At 38.6% G+C, this 19,060-nt stretch overlaps 1 protein-coding gene across 3 annotated transcripts in view; it reads right to left on the reverse strand.

Moving 5' to 3' along the window:
• PTPRA (protein tyrosine phosphatase, receptor type A) overlaps window positions 1–19,060 on the reverse strand; it is a 108,145-nt gene that overhangs the window by 85,273 nt on the left and 3,812 nt on the right. Inside the window, exon 2 of one of the 3 annotated variants that reach the window (XM_008047987.2) lies at window positions 4,329–4,442. The exons of 1 other annotated variant lie outside the window; for it this stretch is intronic. The gene's annotated coding sequence lies outside the window, so the exon portion shown is untranslated. Of the gene's footprint in view, window positions 1–124; window positions 151–4,328; window positions 4,443–19,060 lie in introns of those variants that run through there. One more of the 3 variants, XM_021707525.1, reaches the window with a different exon arrangement.

Here is a 19,060-nt window from a genome sequence, read left to right on the forward strand (position 1 = left end):
ATTCTTTACTACTCCCATCCCCAGATTTTGCCACAAGGAGCTTGCTAAATATCCCTTCAAAATTTCATGCTTTCTTTCCTTCTCTGTTCTTTGCAAATCTTAAAAAAACTATTTCAGTACCGACTAGCTTCTTTTAAAAAATTAACTATGAGTATCTAGGTTATTTGAAGCATTCATCAACCTCCTATCCAATTGAATTAACAGAAATTATCTATAGTCAAATTTCACATATAAATGACTTTAATGTGAACACTTCTTAAACTCTGGTCTAGTAATTTGGCAAAAATTAGGTGGCAAGTCACCATATCTATAAGATACTGGTAGACACTAATTTTTGTGGCTATGGCACTAATCAATACTGAAATCTCTTATCTTCCAGGAGGACTGTTCTTGTATTCAGTGTTCGCAAAGAGTTCCTGCTGAGCTAAACATAGTCCAATGTGCACTCTACGAAACAGTCCATGAGACAAGCATGGGGGAGGGTGGGTAGTTTAATTCTTTCACAATGCCTGTGGAGAGTCTGGCAGTGATGAAAGCCTAGAAAACTCATGAAAGGCCCTTTTATAACCACAGTGAATGTGGAGCACAAAAGCAAAGTCAGATGACCTACTTAAAGCTTTGCTTTTACTGATGAGAGTTCATTCCCATTCCAGAATAGTCTCTTTCTAGAAAAATAAAACCTTATATAACAGCTGGAAAATCAAGATACAGGAAGTATAACTCTACTGAGTTCCAATCTTTTCCTCTCAAATTATCAGCTCAAGTCCTAGGGTCTGTGGCCAAAGACAGAAAATACTCAACAAAGCTCTGAGAAGTGTGCTTGTTTTTACCTTGGAGTAACAACATGTTTTCTGATGGCTTGGCTTTGAGGAAATTTAAGTTCTATAATCCATAGATCAGACCAGAAGTTTGGGCTAGTAATATTATAAGAAGTACTGTCTTAATCTCTTTCTGGAATTCAGATAAAGCAAATGGATAGTAAACCTGACTTGTAAGGTAATGACAGTCCAAGTTTCTTCAAAGCAGAAAACCAGTCATTTGTTCACGCATTCAACTAAGTTCCTTGGCATGTGCCAGACTGTGGAGGGAAGCAGCTCCTGTCCTTTTGGAGGGTAGGTTTCTCGTAGTACAGGCTTCCCCCTCTAGGTCAGTGTTCTAGGAACCCATCAGCATCAGTGTACCAGCTAATGTTGTGAAACGCTGCATTCGGTTTCAGTGACTTTTTTGGAGAGTCATTCAACACATTTGTCCATTTCATGATGCCTGACTTATTAGCGCACCTGCCCACACCGTGCTGAGTGTTCAGCAGTTTTTGACCAAAAATGGCATGACCCCTGTACCCCACTCTCCTTATTCACCAGATCTCACTCTGAGTGACTATTTTTTTCCCCTGGGTGAAAAAAAGTCCTCAAAAGGAAATGTTTTGCCAATGTGGAAGAGGAGAAACAAAAAATGGCAGAAGCACGAAAAGGCATCAAAATTGGTAAGTTCAAAAATTGTTTTGGTGTATTGCATCAAATGGAGAGTACTCTGAAGTTGACTGAAGTTTAAACATGTAAGAATAAGTACATATTTTAAAATAAATGAATTCCGTTTTTTGGGGGGTACCCCCTTGTAGTCTGTCACCTCGCGTGTTCTCTTTTTTACTTAACATTCTACTTCCATGTTTGCCCTCTCCCTCCTCCCTTCCTCTCTCCTCTTTTGTTTCCAGTGAAGAATTAGGCAAGACCTAGTAAAGAATTAGGCCAAGACCAAAGTGCTAGATCCAGATATAACCAATTCAGTAACTTTTCCACAGGGAAATGACAGAAAAATTGTAGGCAGAGGAGAGCACATTAATATAGTTCTAAATCAATTTCAACTCTCCCCCAACCTACAACCTCCCCTCATATTTTTTTTGGTTGTTATCTAGTCTTTACACTGGCAATTGCTCCTGCCTGGCAGTTTCTGTTCCAAGGTTTCTCTCTTATCAGTCAGTATGCAGCTTCAACAAAGCCTGCTCCAGTCAGGTGTGGTAGAACCATTCTCAACCCCTCTCTATTCCAAATATTCACTACCATAGCCGCCTACGCAGTGTTTTCATACAACCTAATATATTAAATTGTATATATATCTACCTGTCAATTTTAATCAAGACTCTGTGCTCCATGAAGACCAAAGACCAGATCTGCTCTGCTCACAAGACCTCTCCAACAACTAGCAAAGTGCTCTACACATAATAAGTGTATTAGGTAGTAAACTCAAGTTAACTAGCCCCTGTAGTGAATACAGTTCTACTTAAGAGCATCTCTATCCCTAAAACTGGATTAAAATGATTCAAGACTCCTAGCCAAGGCTATAAACAAGTGTACATCCTCTCTGAAAAAATACATTATCCTAGGTCTCAAATTATTTCTATGATTTTTAAACAACAGTGTCTAGTCTATGAAAAGGCCAATATGAGGATCAGTAAAAAGCAGAAAAACACAGTCCTGCAGCATTAAAAATTTCAGTCAAGAATCAATTCTGGGGGAAAAAAAGACCAAATAAAAATAATAGAACAAAGAAAATATGATCACTGAAATAAAGACCTTAATGAATGAATTTAAGAACAGAAAAAAATACAGCTGAGGAAAGAATTAGTGAACTGGAAGATAGGTCAAAAGAAAGTACCTATAATGAAGCAGAGAGAGACAAATGGATTTTAAAAAAAACTGTAATGCCTGTAATTCTGGCTACTTGGAAGGCTGAGGTGGAAGGATCGCCGGAGCCCAGCAGGCCGAGGCTGCGGTGGCCGGTAGCGGCCACTGCACTCCAGTCTGGGTGACAGAGTGAGACTCCAACTCAAAAAAAAAAAAAAAAAAAATATATATATATATAGAAGGTAAGTGGTATAAAGAACACAGTAAGATTATCTAACCTACATTTAATTTCAGTTCCAGATAAGAGGAAAGAGAGAAATGAAATAGAATAAATATTTGAAGAGACAAAAGCTGAAAACCAACGAAAAACCAATGAAAGCCATCAGACCACAGTTCCAAGAAGTCCCAAGAACATACAAGCAAATAAATAAAAAGGAAATCTGTGTCTAGTACACTACAGTAAGACTTCTGAAAACTAAGTAATTATTTTTCAAAAAATGTTTTTTAAACAGCCAGAAGGAAAAAAAAGACACTGTGATAGATTGCTTACAAAGATGGCTACAAAAACCCCCATCCCTATACCCAAGCCTTTTACAGTGAGACATCGCCACTCCTCTTATCAAGAGGTGAAATTTATTTTTCCATCCCTTTAATTTGAGCTGGTCTGCTTGAATCAATACAATGTAGCAGAAGTGATGGTGTGACTTCCAAGTTAACACCTCAAGAGACCTTGCAGCTGTCATTTGGCTCTCTGGGTACACTGCTGTCATAACATGAGAAGCCTTGGCTCACCTTCTTACATGAAGAGAGAGGCCCAGCCAGCAACTGGCACCAGCTGCCAGACATGTGCTTGAGACAACCTCAGCCCCAGATAAACCACTAGCTGACTAAAGTTGCATGAATGAACCAGTGGAGGAACCAAACAGCTACCCCAGTAGACTGATGTTCAGAGAACTGTGAACCAATTAGATGGGTTGTTGCTTTAAAATACTAAATTTGGTGATACTCTGCTATACAGCAATGAAAATGGATATATAAATTATTTTCATCAAGGAAAAACAATTAGACTAATAGCTGATCAAAATACTTAAGTACTGTTAATTTTACATCACAGTATTTAAGTTGCAGGATTTTCAAGGAAAAGAGCAAACATCATCCAAGTACTTTGCATCCTCTTCTGGAGAAAGGAATAGTAGGTTTTTGGTTGTATGTGGCATACGTCTATCATGCTAGACAGAGTATGACCTTGTTATTGTCTTCATTTGGAGATAAATTATGGTTTTAGGAGATGTGTACGAGTGCCAAATTGACAAGGGGGTAGACTTGTGATGGCTAATTTTATGTGTCAACTTGGTTGGGCTACAGTATCTGAATATTTGATTAAACATTATCCTGGATGTTTCTGTGAGAGTGTTTTTAAGAGATTATTTATATTTAAATCAGTTATTGTTATTAATCTCTTACCATGCCTTATTTATAAATTAAACTTTACATAGATATGTATGTATAGAAAAAAACATACTCTATATAGGGTACTATCTACGGTTTCAGGAATCCACTGGTGTTCTTGGAACATATTCTCCACAAGAGAATAAGGGGGGAGATTATGTAATTATATTTTATATTGTATTAAGTATATACTAGTTATCCTAGACATGATTACATTAAATATAGATCATATACATTTACTTTAAGGAACTGACTCACAATGCGTGCAGCTGGCAGGCTGGAGACTCAGGAAAGAGTTGCAGTTCAAGTTTAAATGCAGTCTGCTGAAGAATTCTCTCTTGAATTCAATTGCTTGTTGTTCTATTCAGACCTCTGGGACAGAGAGCAAAAAGTAGGATGGTAGATTTAAATTCAAATATATTAATTATATTTAACAAATCAAATTGCTCCAATTAAAATATAAAAATTGTAAGACCTAATATTAAAAATCCCAACTATGTGCTGTTTACAAGACACATTTTAAAACATAAGGGTATAGAAAAGTTGAAGACAAGAGAATGGAATAAAATAAACCATGAAAATACTGACAAAATACGGGTGTCAATATCTGAATAAGCACACACACAAAAAGAAAATTGTAACTGCAAAAATCTGAAAATACTACCAAAGAGAAAGCAACATATGCTGTAATTATACTACAACAGAACCAAGTAAGGCTCACAAAAAAAAGTTAACCATGGACCATCACTAGGAAACATATTAATAAAAATTCTAACAAAAATTATTCAAAATATAAAAAGTCACATGATTACCCTGTTGAATGCCAGAAAACCTGTTTGTAAAACTTTTTAAGTGCAATCATTAAAAGAAAAAAAAATTACTGGACATTTACTACATGCTAAGCCCTATTCTTAGTACTAGAAATGAAAGCAAACAAAATCTAACTAAATCCCTACCTTTGTGAAGTTTACAGTCCAATAGCAGGAAATTGACATTAAACAAATTACCAAACAAACACAAATGCGAAAAATGAATAGGAAAGAGAATCATAGGACTCTAAGAACCTATAGATGAAAACTTGACATAGTCAGGGAGCTCAGTCAAGGTCTCTCTGAGGCATGGACACCTGAGCTGAGATGTGAAGGGTGAACGGGTATTAGGGAGGTGTTACGGAAGACAGGGAACTCTATTCCAGTCAGTAACTTCAGAAAGGGTAGGAGCAGGGCCTGAAAGAAGCCAGTGCATCTGGAACACAAAGAGCAGGGGGGAGCACGGTGCCAGGAAGCTGGAGATGTATACAGGGCAGGACCACACAAGGAGCATTAATAAGCCTTTGGAGAATAGAAGCATGAGGGTGACTTATCTGCCCTGCATTTTGGAATGAACACTTTAGTTGGGCATAGACAACAGAGCACTAGGAGTAGGCAGTGCAGTTTGAAGGCTTGGCTACTGGTGGAGATGCAGAAGTATTACAAGCAGAGAGGCATTTAGGAGGTAAACTGCACAGGACTTGATTGTGGATTTGCTCCTGGGGTAACAGAGTGAGGTGCTAAATGCGCATTTGGGTTTCCAGTTTACCTAGCAGATGCCGTTCAGTGAATCAAAGGACAGAGGAAAAGTTGTGAGGGAAATATCTCAGAAATCCTTAGAAAACAGACAAGAATCCTTCAGCTAAGAAAAATCATCTATCTTGAAATAATGGCCAATAACAAAAGACAAATATTAAAATCAGTGTCACTAAAGCAGGAGAAGCAAAGTATGTTGGCCATCACTAGTACTATTTGCTAATCATCTAAAACAGGGGCTGCCATAGTGTCCCAGCTACTCAACTTTGCTGCTATACCACAAAAGCAGCCATAGGTAATACATAAACAAATGAACATGGCTATAGTCCAATAAAACTATTTATGAACACTGAAATGCAAATTTCATATGATTTCTATTGTATAAAATTGTTATCTATTACTCTTCTTTTGATTCAAGCCATTTAAAAATGCAAAATCCATTCTGAGCTTGTCTGTCATACCAAAAAAGGCAGTGAGCTAGATATGAGAGACAGTTTGCAAACCCATGTTTAAGAAGTTCTAGATAATGGGATGAGAAAAATCCGATGTGGTGGTACATGCCTATAGTCCCAGCTACTCGGGAGGCTGATGTGGCAGAATTGCTTAAGCCCAGAAGTTCGAGTCTAGCCTGGGCAGTATGGTGAGACTCCATCGCTTAAAAAAAGAAGAGAAGAGGAAAGAAAAGAAAAAGGAAAGCAAAGAAAAAAAGATATAATTATCAAGGAAATCCCCAAAACTGTTATTTGAAAACAAAAGACTGTCTGTGTACATAAGCAAAATACTAATGGAACTTCATAATTTAAAACTGCAACGGGGATTTATAATTCAGGGTAAGATGGAGTAAGCCTACTCCACCCTATTTCTTCCACTGATTACAACCTTACAACCAAAAATTCTAGATAAAATTCAAGATACAACTGACAGAAAATTCTGAAAAGTGGGAAGAAGGAGGTAGATTGGCTAGAAACCATGGGAAAGCAGGAAGCTCCCTATCTTTTGTCTGGGTTGACTTCTTTTTAAAAAAAAATGTTTTCAATTTCTTTTTTATTTTGTAGAGATGGAGTTTTGCTATGTTGCCCAGGCTGATATCAAACTTCTGCCCTCAAGTAATCCTCCCCCCTCAGCCTCCCAAAGTGTCAGAATTATAGTTGTGAACCACCGTGTTCAGCATTTGACTTCTAGTATGTCCTTGCATAAACTCTGGGGAGGTTCACAAACCCAAAAGCACCAGTAAGCAAAAACAAGAAGTGCCAAGAAGAGCCTGTGCTCTTTATGCAAAGCACTGGGAAACGGGCAGCTCAGCAGGACAGAAACATTTTGACCAACCATTTGCTGGGAAAGAGTAGTCCAGGCAAACCAAAAAAAGGGGGTATCCCCTGCCCCTTTCTACATCAGGTACTGTGGCCTAGAAACTGTTGGTAGCATTCTGTCTTTCAACCCAGCTCTGCCATAATGAGGTGGCTCCCTGCCCTTCCTCCCCATGTTGTAGCCATGGAGAATACCGGTGAAGCCACCTTCCATTTCTACCCTGGAATAAACCCAGCACAACCACAGAGTTGAGGTTAACCACTGTGGTGAGGAGGGAGCCAGATAAATGAATTCTCTAAATCTGTGTATGAAATCCTGAACATGCTGGTGAGCAACTTGTGTAAAAATGTCCAGAAACAACACAGCAAAAGGTATAAGAACTGAGCAAACTGGTCTGGAATAACACTCGTTTCAGAATAGCCTCTGGGTAGCATACAAGTAGAAGAGACCAGAACAGCACAGTAAAACTTTAAAAACTTTGAATCACAGCCAACAAAAGTGGGCCAGGGTATGTATTCTAAACTTAAACAGGTTGACTGCTTGTTAAATATAAAAATTTAAATAGGAGCCAGGCTCAGTGGCTCAACCTATAATCCCAGCACTTTGGGAGGCCGAGGCGAGTGGATTGTCTGAGCCCACGGGTTCCAGACCAGCCTGGGCAACTTGGTGAGACCTCGTCTCTACAATAAATCCAAAATTAGCTGGGTGTGGGTAGCACACACCCTTCCAGCTACTTGGAAGGTTGAGGCGGATGGATTGCCTGAGCCCAGCAGGTCGACGCTGGGGTGGCCATGTGCTTGCCACTGCACTCCAGCCTGAGTGACGGAGTGAGACTCCGACTCAAAACAAACAAAAAATTTAAATAGGAACCCAAATCTCATAGCCTAATATTCAGAATACCAGGATGCAATCCAAAATTACTTGTCATACTGGGAACCATCTGAACTTGAAGGGATTGACAGTAGTGAGAAACTGCCAGGGGAAAGAGGAGGAGCACACTTCATCAATAAGGGTGCCTGGTCTCAAACCAGGTGAAGTGGGGACCAAAGTGAGGCCCAAACTTTACCTGTACAATGATTATTTGTATGTCCAACCCTGAGTTGTACCCCATATCTTGAAAAAAAAAAAAGAAAATGTCAATTTGAAGGAAAAAAGGCAACTGAAAGATAATACCACGATGATAAAGATGTTTGAATTACTTGAAAATAATTTTAAAGCAGCACTCATCAAAATGCCCAAACAAGAAATTATAAACACTTAGCATACAAAAGATATAAGGAGTACCAAATGGAATTTTTAGAAATGAAAAATGCAATTGCTGAAATTTTAAAAACCCACAGGATGGGCTCAATAGCAGAACAGAAATGACAGAGGAAACAATTAGTGAACCTAAAAACAGATGAATGGAAATTATCTAATCTGTACAAGACAGAAAATAGATTAAAAATAAATGAACAGAGTCTCAAGGTCCTGCAGGACAACAAAGAACTAACATCCGTGTTACCAGAGTCCCAAGAATGAGATGAGAAAGAAGGCAGAAATGGAAATATCTGAAGAAATAATGATGAAAACTTCCCAATTTTAGACATAAGTCAACATGTTTAGACTGCTGAAAACTGAAGAAAAGTCCTGAAGGCAACTAGAGAGAAATAACATATTACTTATAGGAGAACAACAATAGAGAGACTGCAGATTTGTCATAAGGAACCATGGAAGCTACGAATGTAGACAGCATTTTTCAAATGCTGAGAGAAAAGAACTATCAACCAAAGATTCTATATAGAGCAAAAATATTCTTCAGAAATAAAAGTGAAATAAAGACATTGGCAGATGAAGAAACTAAAAATGTGTCACCGGCAGATCTGCTCTAAAAGAATAGCTAAAGGAATTCTGTCAGATAGAAAGTGAATGATAACAGAAGGACATCTCAAACAACAGAAGTAAAGAAAGAGCAATGGAAAGGGCATTTGTGTGTGTCTATATATGTGCACACACATTATGCCTATGTGGATGTTTATTCATATATATTCAGAGACATACTTCTCTTCCTGAGTGTGTGTGTGTGTGTGTGTGTGTATTTTATATACATTTTGGTAGAGATGGAGTTTTGCTATGTTGTTCAGGCTGGTTTTGAACTTCAGGCCTCAAGCAGTCCTACCACCTCAGTCTCCCAAAGTAATCCAAAGAAATTACAGGTGTGAGCCATTGCACCCAGGCTGTAGAAGTAATATTTAAGACAACTGTACCATAAAGAAGATAAAAGGAACTAAAAGGTGGTAAAATTTCTACAGTTTACTGAAAGTGGTAAAAAGTTGACATCATTAGACTCTGGCAAGTTATATACATAAATTATAATCCTTAGAGCAATCACACACAAACCAATACAAAGAGATACACTAAAAACACTACTAATCAAGGTCAAAATAAAATACTAAAAAATAGCCGGGCTCGGTGGCTCAGCCTGTAATCCCGTGCCTTTGGGAGGCTGAGGTGAGTGGATTGCTTGGGCCCACAGGTTCGAGACCCGCCTGGGCAGCGAGACCTCATCTCTACAATAAATAAAAAAATCAGCTGGGTGTGGTAGCGCATGCCTGTAATTCCGGCTACTCGGAAGGCTGAGGTGGAAGGATCGCTGGAGCCCAGCAGGTCGAGACTGCGGTGGCCGGGAACGGCCACTGCACTCCAGTCTGGTCGACCAAGTGAGACTCCAACTCAAAACAAAAAACAAAAAAACTAAAAAATGTTCAAGGTCCAGTGTGGTCACTAATGCTATAATCCCAGGACATTGGCAAGTTAAGTGAGAGAATTTCTCTCTCTTTTTTATTCTTTTCTTTTCTTTCTTTTTTTTTTTTTTTGAGTAAGAGTATCACTCTGTGAGACCCAGGCTGGAGAGCAGTGGCACAATTTTTTCATTTACCGAAGTGACAAGGTCGTGCCATGTTGTCCAGGCTGGTATCAAACTCCTGGGCTCAGACAATCCTCTCATCTCATCCCAAAGTGTTAGGATTACAGGTGTAATCCACCGTGCCCAGTATCAGACAGGAGAATCTTTAAGCCCAGGAGTTAGACCTCGTTTCCACAAAAAAAAATTAAAAAATTAGCTGGGCATGGTGGCATGCCCCTCTAGTCCCAGATACTGGGGAGATTGGTGGGGAAGGACCACCTGAGCCCAAGAGGTGGAGACTGTGAAGCAGGATTGTGCCACTGCACTCCAGCTTGGACAACAGAGTGAGGCCCTGTCTCAGAAAAAAAAAAAAGAAAGAAAAAAAGTTCAAAGAACCCATGATAAAATAAGAAAGGAAAAAAATAGAAGAACAAAAATGGGGAGAAACAAAAATAATAAAATGGTGAATTTAAATTCAAAGTATCAATAATTACATTAAACATAAAATGGTCTAACATATCATATCAAGAGACAGAGATGAGTACGATTGGTTTTTTTTTTTTTAAAGATCTAACTATTTGCTATCTATAAGAAACTTACTTCTAATACAGTCATGTGTCAATTAACAGGGATATGTCCTGATAAATATATCACTATGTAATAAGGTAGGGATATAAACAAGTACAGCCATTAGGAAAAACATACATGAAGGTTCCTCTAAAAATTAAAATCAGAACTACCATATGATCCAGTAATCCCCCTACTGGGTATATATCCTGAAAGGACATAAGAGAGGGACCAGTTTCTCTTTAATAATTGATTCTATTGATAATCCTATTGATAATCAGTTTCTACTGATAATTGTTTTATAATCCAGCTTGTTTTGTACTAATTAGATGTTCCGTTCCAAGTATCTGTATAAGAAACAAGTTAACCTAATCAGCAAACCCTTCATGACCTTTGTGAAACAGACACCATCAACATGGCAAAAGTCAGGTGACTAACCCACTCATCTGCCTGCTGTCCATCACCTGACATCAGTACCTGTGCTTACCTGTCCCTTTTGTGATTATATGAAACAGACCACCACCCAATCATTTTAACGACCTGCCCCCATCAAAGGGAAGGTTTAAAAGCATTCAACCTCAATCAGCCATTTACTATTGCATTGCTAATTTCTGGTCTGGCCACGGGTTCTTTGAGCTATGGCCACCATGTTTTCCTACCTTTGGCCTCTTCCCCTACCTTGGGGAGGTAAATCTCCTCTCTTCTCTCCCTCTCTCTCACACATTTACTTTCTAAATAAGCTATATTTTCAAATTTAACTTCTGTGCAATTCTCGTGCAAGACCTTGTTTCTACAAAAAAAAAAAAAAAAAATCAAAAAAATTAACCAAGCATGGTGGAGCATGCCTATAGTCCCAGCTACTCAGGAGGCTGAGAAGGAAGTATCGCCTGAGCTCAGGAGGTCACAGCTGTGGCAAGCCATGATTGTACCACTGCACTCCAGCCTGGGTGACAGAGTAAGACCTGACTCAAAAAAAGAAAATGAACAAAAAACAGAAGAAACATTTCACTGAAAAGTCTACATATGGCAAATAAACACACCAAAAGGTAAAGTTTAACATCATTAGACATCAAGGAAATGTACATTAAAGTCATGATGAGATATTACTATACAAATATCAGAATGACTAAAATTTTAAAGTGACAATGCCAAATGCTGGTGAGAATACAAAGAAACTGCAACTCTCATAAATGCTGGTAGTAATGTAAAAAAATACCACAGCCATTTCAGGAAATAGTTTGGCATTTTCTCTAAAAATTAAACAACATTCACCAAACAACCAAGCAATGGCACTTCTGGGCATTTACCTTACAGAAATGAAAATTTCTGTCCACACAATAAATGTGCACACGAATGTGCATAGCAGACTTCTGGTAATAGCTCCAAACTAGGAATAACACAAATATCCCTCCCCAGTTGGATGAAAAAACTGGTATATCCATACAATAAAATACTACCGAGACATAAAAAAGGACAAACTATTCATACACAAAAAATGTGAATGGATCTCAAAGGCATTTTGCAGAGTGAAAAAAATCTAATCTCGAAAGGTTACATACTGAATAAATTTCATTTATATACCATTCTTGAAATTATGATATTATAGTCATGGAGAATAGATCAGTGATTGCAAAGGTTTAGGGTTGGGGAAAGGGTATAACTATTTTAAAGGGGTGCATGAGGGATTTTTCTTAGTGGTGATGGAAGAGTTCTGTTTTCTGATTATGGTTATAGTTATACAAATTTACACATTTAATATAATTTCATAGTAGTAAATTTATAAGTACATATAAACACAAATGTAAAAAGGTCTACTGCTAGCTTATAATACCAATATCAATTCCTGGTTTCAAAAATGTATTATGGTTCTGTAAAAGGTTAAAACTGAGAGCCCTTGGGTGAAATGTATATAGAAATCTTGTAATATTATTGAAGCTTTTTTTGAGTCTTAAATGGCTAAAAAATAAAATTAGTTGAGTGTGGTGGCTCATGCCTGTAATCCCAGCACTTTGGGAGGCAAAGGCAAAAGACTGCCCGAGTCCAGGGGTTTGAGATCAACCTAAGCAACACGACAAGAACTCATCTCTACAATAAATATAAAAACATTAGCCGGCTAAGTGGCATGTGCCTGTAGCTCCAGCTACTTAGAAGGCTGAGTCCAGCAGGTAGAAGCTGCAGTAGCCATGATAACACCACAGCACTCCAACCTGGGAGACAGAGTTAGATACCAACTCAAAAATAAAAATAAATTTGTAAAAATCTTCAAATATACAAACATGTCAGTGTAGTCTAGACATTTTTAAAAACAAATAATGAAAAGGTACTTACACTATATATTTATTAAAATTTTGTGGTAATGGTACGGTTATAGACAAAAAAGTCTGTAAGTAATGAGTATATGATAAAGAAAGTATTTCAAATCAAAAGAAAATCAATAGGTTATTTAGTAAATAGTACCAGGAAAACTACTGAGCTGTCAAGCAAAAAGTAAATAGCTCCTCATTTCACATAATATACCATAAATAAATTCCAAATGGTTTAAAATATATAAATAAACAACAAATAATCTAGTATAATGTAAATAAATATAAACTACTGAACAATTTGAAGAAAACATCTGGAAATATTTGTCTATTCTTGGGGCAAGGCAGCCCTTTTCAATGATTAAAAATAAATATTTGGGTCAGGCACAGTGGAATATCAGCACTTTGGGAGGCTGAGGCAGGAGGACTGCTTGAGCACAGGAGTTTGAGACCAGCTTGGGCACATAGCGAGACCTTGTCTCTACCAAAAAGTACAAAAATTAGCCAGACACACATGTAGGCTCAGCTTCTCAGGAGGCTGAGGCAGAAGGATTGCCTAAGTCCAAGAGGTTAAGGCTATGGTGAGTCGTGATGGTCACTCACTCCAACCTGGGCAACAGTGAGACTCTGGCTCAAGAAAAAAAAAGAAAGAAAGAAATATTTAATAGCTTCAAATTCATAAAATGTTTAAATTCTATGTCAGCAAATCACAAACTAAAAATAAATCAAAATAAGAAACTAGAAAAAATTAAAAATTGAAAAAATAAACTAGAAAAGGCATTTGCACAATGTTACTGGTAAAGGGTTAAATAATCTTATCAAATAAAGTGTTTACAAATCATTAAGTACAAACATAGCCATGGAAGGATGGCAAAAAGCCGTAAGTAGGCAATTCATCAAAAGTAAAAATATAACAAGTAAAAAAATGTCATTACTAATAATCAAGGAAAGCAAATTAAAGCAACTCAGTACTTTTCTTACCTCAAATTGGTACATACTTACAAAAGTGATAATATTTAAATGTTCGGAAGCTATGGGGAAATGAACCTCAAAGTACACCGCCATAATTGTAATCTCTCTGACATTTATCTAATCTACTCTTTGGGACTTGGTCTATAATGCCATATGCTAATTTTGCTTTTTATATATACGATCAATCTCCCCAATAAAATCAGAAACCTCAAGGTAGTGATTTTCTTTTTTTGTTTTTCCAACAGTAAAATAAAAACCCACATATACTAGGCATCCACTACTGTTGTTAACGATGTTAGTGAAAATTATAAAACCCTTGAACCAGAGAAGAGTGAATAAAACTATACCTCTATCCCACAACTCCCTAATCTACAGAAAGTGCTATCCTGATTCCTAGATAATCCTCACCATCTGATTCCACCATTCCTATCTCAGGTTGCCAACCAAATAGCTCAGGAGTATCACACTCCTCAGGGCTGTGCAGAAAACATCCTTCCTTTGTAGTTTCCTGTGACAGTTTCTAGCACTGTAGCCTAAGCTCTCTCTGGACAGATGGCTTTACTGACAAGAGGGCATCACTTCTCTTTCCTTCTCTTTAGAGCCTTTATTTTCTCTTTTTAGACTACAGGAAGAGATTCCATTATCTTTTCTAAGGCTACTCCCCATGCCCTTGATCCCATTTGAGATCTTTCCCTCCAAACTATGCATTTCTTTGTGGTTTTTTCAATCTCTGTCTCGTTCTCTCAGGGGCTGGGGGTCTCACTCTGTCACCCAGGCTGGGGTGCAGTGACATGATCATAGCTCACTGTGCTCTTGCCCTCCTAACTCAGATAATCCTTCGGGTTCAACATTCTGAGTAGCTGGGACTACAGGTGCATGCCATCATTCCAGATAATTTTTATTTACTTTTTTTTTTTTTTTTTAAAGAGAGAGGCCATCTCACTATTTGCCTAGGCTGGTCTCAAACTCCTGGACTCAAGCAATACTCCTGCCTCAGCCTCCCAAAATGCTAGGATTACAGGCATGAGCCACCACACCCAGCCCTAATCTTTTCTTCTCTAGCCCTCATTCCTTCTATTTACAAATAAACATAGATGTCCCAAACAGCTTTTTAAAAATACCAACAAAAATAATCTCTCAATTTAACACTACTGGCCCCTCTTTTCCCTTCTTTCCTCATACCAATAAACTTGTGTACAATGCACTTTGCTTTCACTTCTTCACTTTCCACTAATCCTTAATGATCTTAAGATATTCTTAATTCCTTCACTCTCAAATCTACAAATATCTTCCTGATCAAATCCAATTTATTCCCTCAGTTTTCATTCTCCTTGACTTGCATTTGACATGTTATAGTTACCTTCTTTCTCAAGTTTCTCAGTTTTAAAAATAGACAAATGGAGCTGGGCTCGGTGGCTTAGCCTGTAATCCCGCGATTTTGGGAGGCTGAGGTGAATGGATTTGCCTGAGCCCGCGGGTTTGAGACCCGCCTGGGCAGCAAGACCTCATCTCTACAATAAATCAAAAAATCAGCTGGGCGTGGTAGCGCACGCCTGTAATTCCGGCTACTTGGAAGGCTGAGGTGGAAGGATTGCGGGAGCCCAGCAGGTCGAGGCTGCGGTGGCTGGGAGCGGCCACTGCACTCCAGTCTGGGCAACAGAGTGAGACTCCAACTCAAAAAATAAATAAATAAATAAACAAGTCCTACATACGTTCCAGGTGCCATGACAGAGCAGTCAATTCAATCTGTTTCGGGTCTAAGGAAAGAGTGTCTACAAGGTTGGCTTCCTGACTCTCTGTTCTTCTCTCCTTATCCATTCTCTCCAAAAAAGGCTCATCCAAGCTCAGTATTTCCCTTATCACCTCCGTTATCTCACTTCTGAACATACATCACCTTTCTCCAAGTGCCTGCCAATGCCTATCTCCTTAAATTGCAAACGAGACTGATCACCTTCCCTTTAAATCCAATTTACTGTCTAGATTTCCTTATTTGTCTCAGTCTCTCAGGTGTCAGATTTCACTACTTTTTCAAAGTGTCTCTTTTCCTAAGTTCCCTCTGGTCTTTCTACTTGTACAACCATCAACCCATTTCATGTTTCTATACCTCACAACCAGTGTTACCCAAACTAAGCTAATTATCAGAATCACAGGGTGGGAGAGAAAGAGCTCTTTAAAAAAAAAGAGTCCTGGGTCTCCTGTCTGAAGAAACAGGCTTGGGATGTCTTGGGCGGGAGTCCCCAAATCTCTGTTTTCCATAGCACTGACCTTGTTCAGTCCTTCTACTAAGTTCCAGCGCTAGCATCCCTCCGACCCATTCACAGGAGTCTTCCTAAAGTTACATTTACCTTCCTCAAAGGTTTCCCAGTGAATAAACAATACATCTGAAAATATCTGGATTGATACATTTGGAAGCCCTTCACAATTTGGCCCCTGCTATGGGTTGAACTGTGTTGCCCCTTCCAAAAATATGTTGAAGCCCTAACCTCCAGTATCTCAGAGTATTACCTTATTTAGAAATAGGGTCATTGAAGGTATAATTAGTTGAATTAAGATGAGGTCATATTAAAGTACGGTAGGCTCCCTCCTAATCCAATATGAATGTTGCCCTTCTAAGAAGATGGACATGTGAAGACAGACACAGGGAGAACACCATTTGAAGACAGGATGTGAGTGATCATTCACAAGCTAAGGAACACATGGGGTTACTGGATGCTAGGAAAGATGCATGGAACAAATCTCCCCTCAGAAGGGACCAACCCTGCCAACACTTTGATTTTGAACTTCAGGACTTCAGAACTGTGAGACAATACATTTCTGTTATCTTCAGTCACCTAGTTTACAGCACTTTGCTATGGCAGCCGGAGGAAACTAAAACAGGTCCCCAATCTACATAATGCAACCTCTTCTTTCACTGTTAAACTAACTTTCTATTAAAATCAAACTGATGTAAAATTCTTATATTGTTGAGTCTTTTTTTTCCCATAAGCATGACTACTTCTGTAATCCTCTTTTTTTACCTACTATAAAATCATACCATATCATAGTGGCCAGCACACATTTTACTTTGTCTTGATGCTTCCCATCCACTCTTAAACTTCTCAATAATGACACTACCAACAACTACATGTACAATAACTTATCATGTGATGTAATGTTGTATAGCCCCCTTTTAAGTGGGAGTCTCACTCTGTTGCCCAGGCTGGAATGCAGTCACATGTACCCGACCACCCCAGCATCGACCTGCTGGGCTCAGGCGATTCTCCTGCCTCAGCATTCCAAGTAGCCAGAATAGGCACGCGCTACCACGTCCGGCTAATTTCTTGATTTATTGTAGAGATGAGGTCTCATCAAGTTGCCCAGGCTGTTCTCGAAGCCATGGGCTCAGGCAATCCCCTCACCTCGGCCTCCCAAACTGCTGGGATTACAGGCTTGGGCCACCGCGTCTGGTCCAGAAGTTTATGTTTTCACAGTTCTATGATAGAAGTCTAAGATAGAAGTCCAAGATCAAAGTGTCAGCAGGTTTGATTTCTTATGAGGCCTGTCTCCTTGGCTTGGAGATGATCACCTTCTCACTGTGTCCTCCCGTGGTCATCCCTTCATGTATATTTTTAGTATCTCTCTGTGTGTACACCTTTCTTTTTCTTGTAAGAATGCCAGTCATATTGGATAAGGGCCCTCAAGACCTTATATTAACTTAATTAACTCTGAAGATCTTATCTCCAAAAATATTTTGTGGTCATTAAAAAAAAAATCCTGCTTCACTCTCATTAATGGCATTAACAGTGTTCAAAAGAAGGGATGAACATCAAGCAAATAAAAAAGAATGTGTGTGAATACACAGTGAGAGCTAAATAAAGCTATGAATAAGAACAAAATAATAAAGAAGGCCAATGCTGTGGTCAACTATTAGCCTTCAGATAAGAAAAGAAGAGGGGGACATATTTTATGAAAACAGTAAACACACTAACTGGAGAGACCCAGAGCAGCTGAAGTACTACAGAACAAATCCCCTACATTCTTCTAAGTTCAACAGTCAGTTTTTAACCACTTACTCTGCTAGCTGACAAGCCCTGCTTATGTACACAGAGCTCTTATCAATATTCCTACTCTCTCATTCTTAAACATGAAAGAACAAGCAAAGATTACCACACTAAGATAAGCAGGAAAAAAAAAATGACTGGAAGAAACAGAGATAATTCCAGAAAAAGAACAAAATATAGAAAAACTATCATAAAAACAGAATGCAACTTTCAAAAATCAGAAAATAAGAAATAGTTCTAGAAAATTTTAAAAATATACTGCAAAAATAAAAATTCGATAGAAGGATTAGGAGACAAAGTCATGACAATTAAAAAAATGGAATCAAAGGCAAAGAGTTCAAAAAGAGGACAGAATTAATAAAAACATGACTTGAACAACTCAGGAAGATCAATAACAGAAAGAACCATAAAAATAGAAAGTAAGACATTATATATATATATATAATTTTTTTTTTTTTTTTTTTGAGTTGGAGTCTCACTCTCTTGCCCAGATTAGAGTGCAGTGGCCACTCCTGGCCACCGCAACCTCGACCTGCTGGGCTCTGGGCGATCCTTCTGCCTCAGCCTTCCAAGTAGCTGGAACTACAGGCGCGCGCTACCACTCCCGGCTAATTTTTGATTTATTGTAGAGATGAGGTCTCGCCAAGTTGCCCAGGCGGGTCTCAAACCCATGGGCTCAGGTAATCCACTTACCTCAGCCTCCCAAGGTGCGGGATTACAGGCTGAGCCACTGAGCCTGGCAGAACATTATATTTTAAAAAATTATATAAGCCAATATATTAAATGTGAGTAAAATTATGAGTCTTCAGATTAAGGGACCCACTAAGTACAACACTATGGAATTTCAGACTATATAGAACATAAAAGAGAAGTTTCCAGAGAAAGAGAAAAATAAATTTCCTACAGGGAACAAAATGAAAATAACTTTTTTTTTTTTTTGAGTTGGAGTCTTACCCCATTGCCCAGGCTATAGTGCAGTGGCATGCTCACGGCCACCCCAGTGTCGACCTGCTAGGCTCTGGTGATCCTTTCACCTCAGCCTTCCAAATAGCTGGAACTACAGGCCCGTGCTACCACGTCTGGCTAACTTTTTTTACTTATTGTAGAGACAAGGTCTCGCCAAGTTGCCCAGGCTGGTCTCAAACCCAAAGGTTCAGGCAATCCACTCGCCTTGGCCTCCCAAAGTGCTGGGATTACAGGCTGAGTTACTGAGTCTGGCCGACTTTCTATTTCTCATGAACAACAGCAGATGGCAGAAGAAATGGAACAATAACTTCAAAGTTCTGAGGAAAAATAATCTGCAATCTAGAATTCTATACTCAACTAAATGATCATTCAAACATGAGGGAAG

This window comes from Carlito syrichta, unplaced genomic scaffold, assembly GCF_000164805.1.
Source record: "Carlito syrichta isolate Samal-C Ts95f unplaced genomic scaffold, Tarsius_syrichta-2.0.1 Scaffold120447, whole genome shotgun sequence".
NCBI classification, from domain to species: domain Eukaryota; kingdom Metazoa; phylum Chordata; class Mammalia; order Primates; family Tarsiidae; genus Carlito; species Carlito syrichta.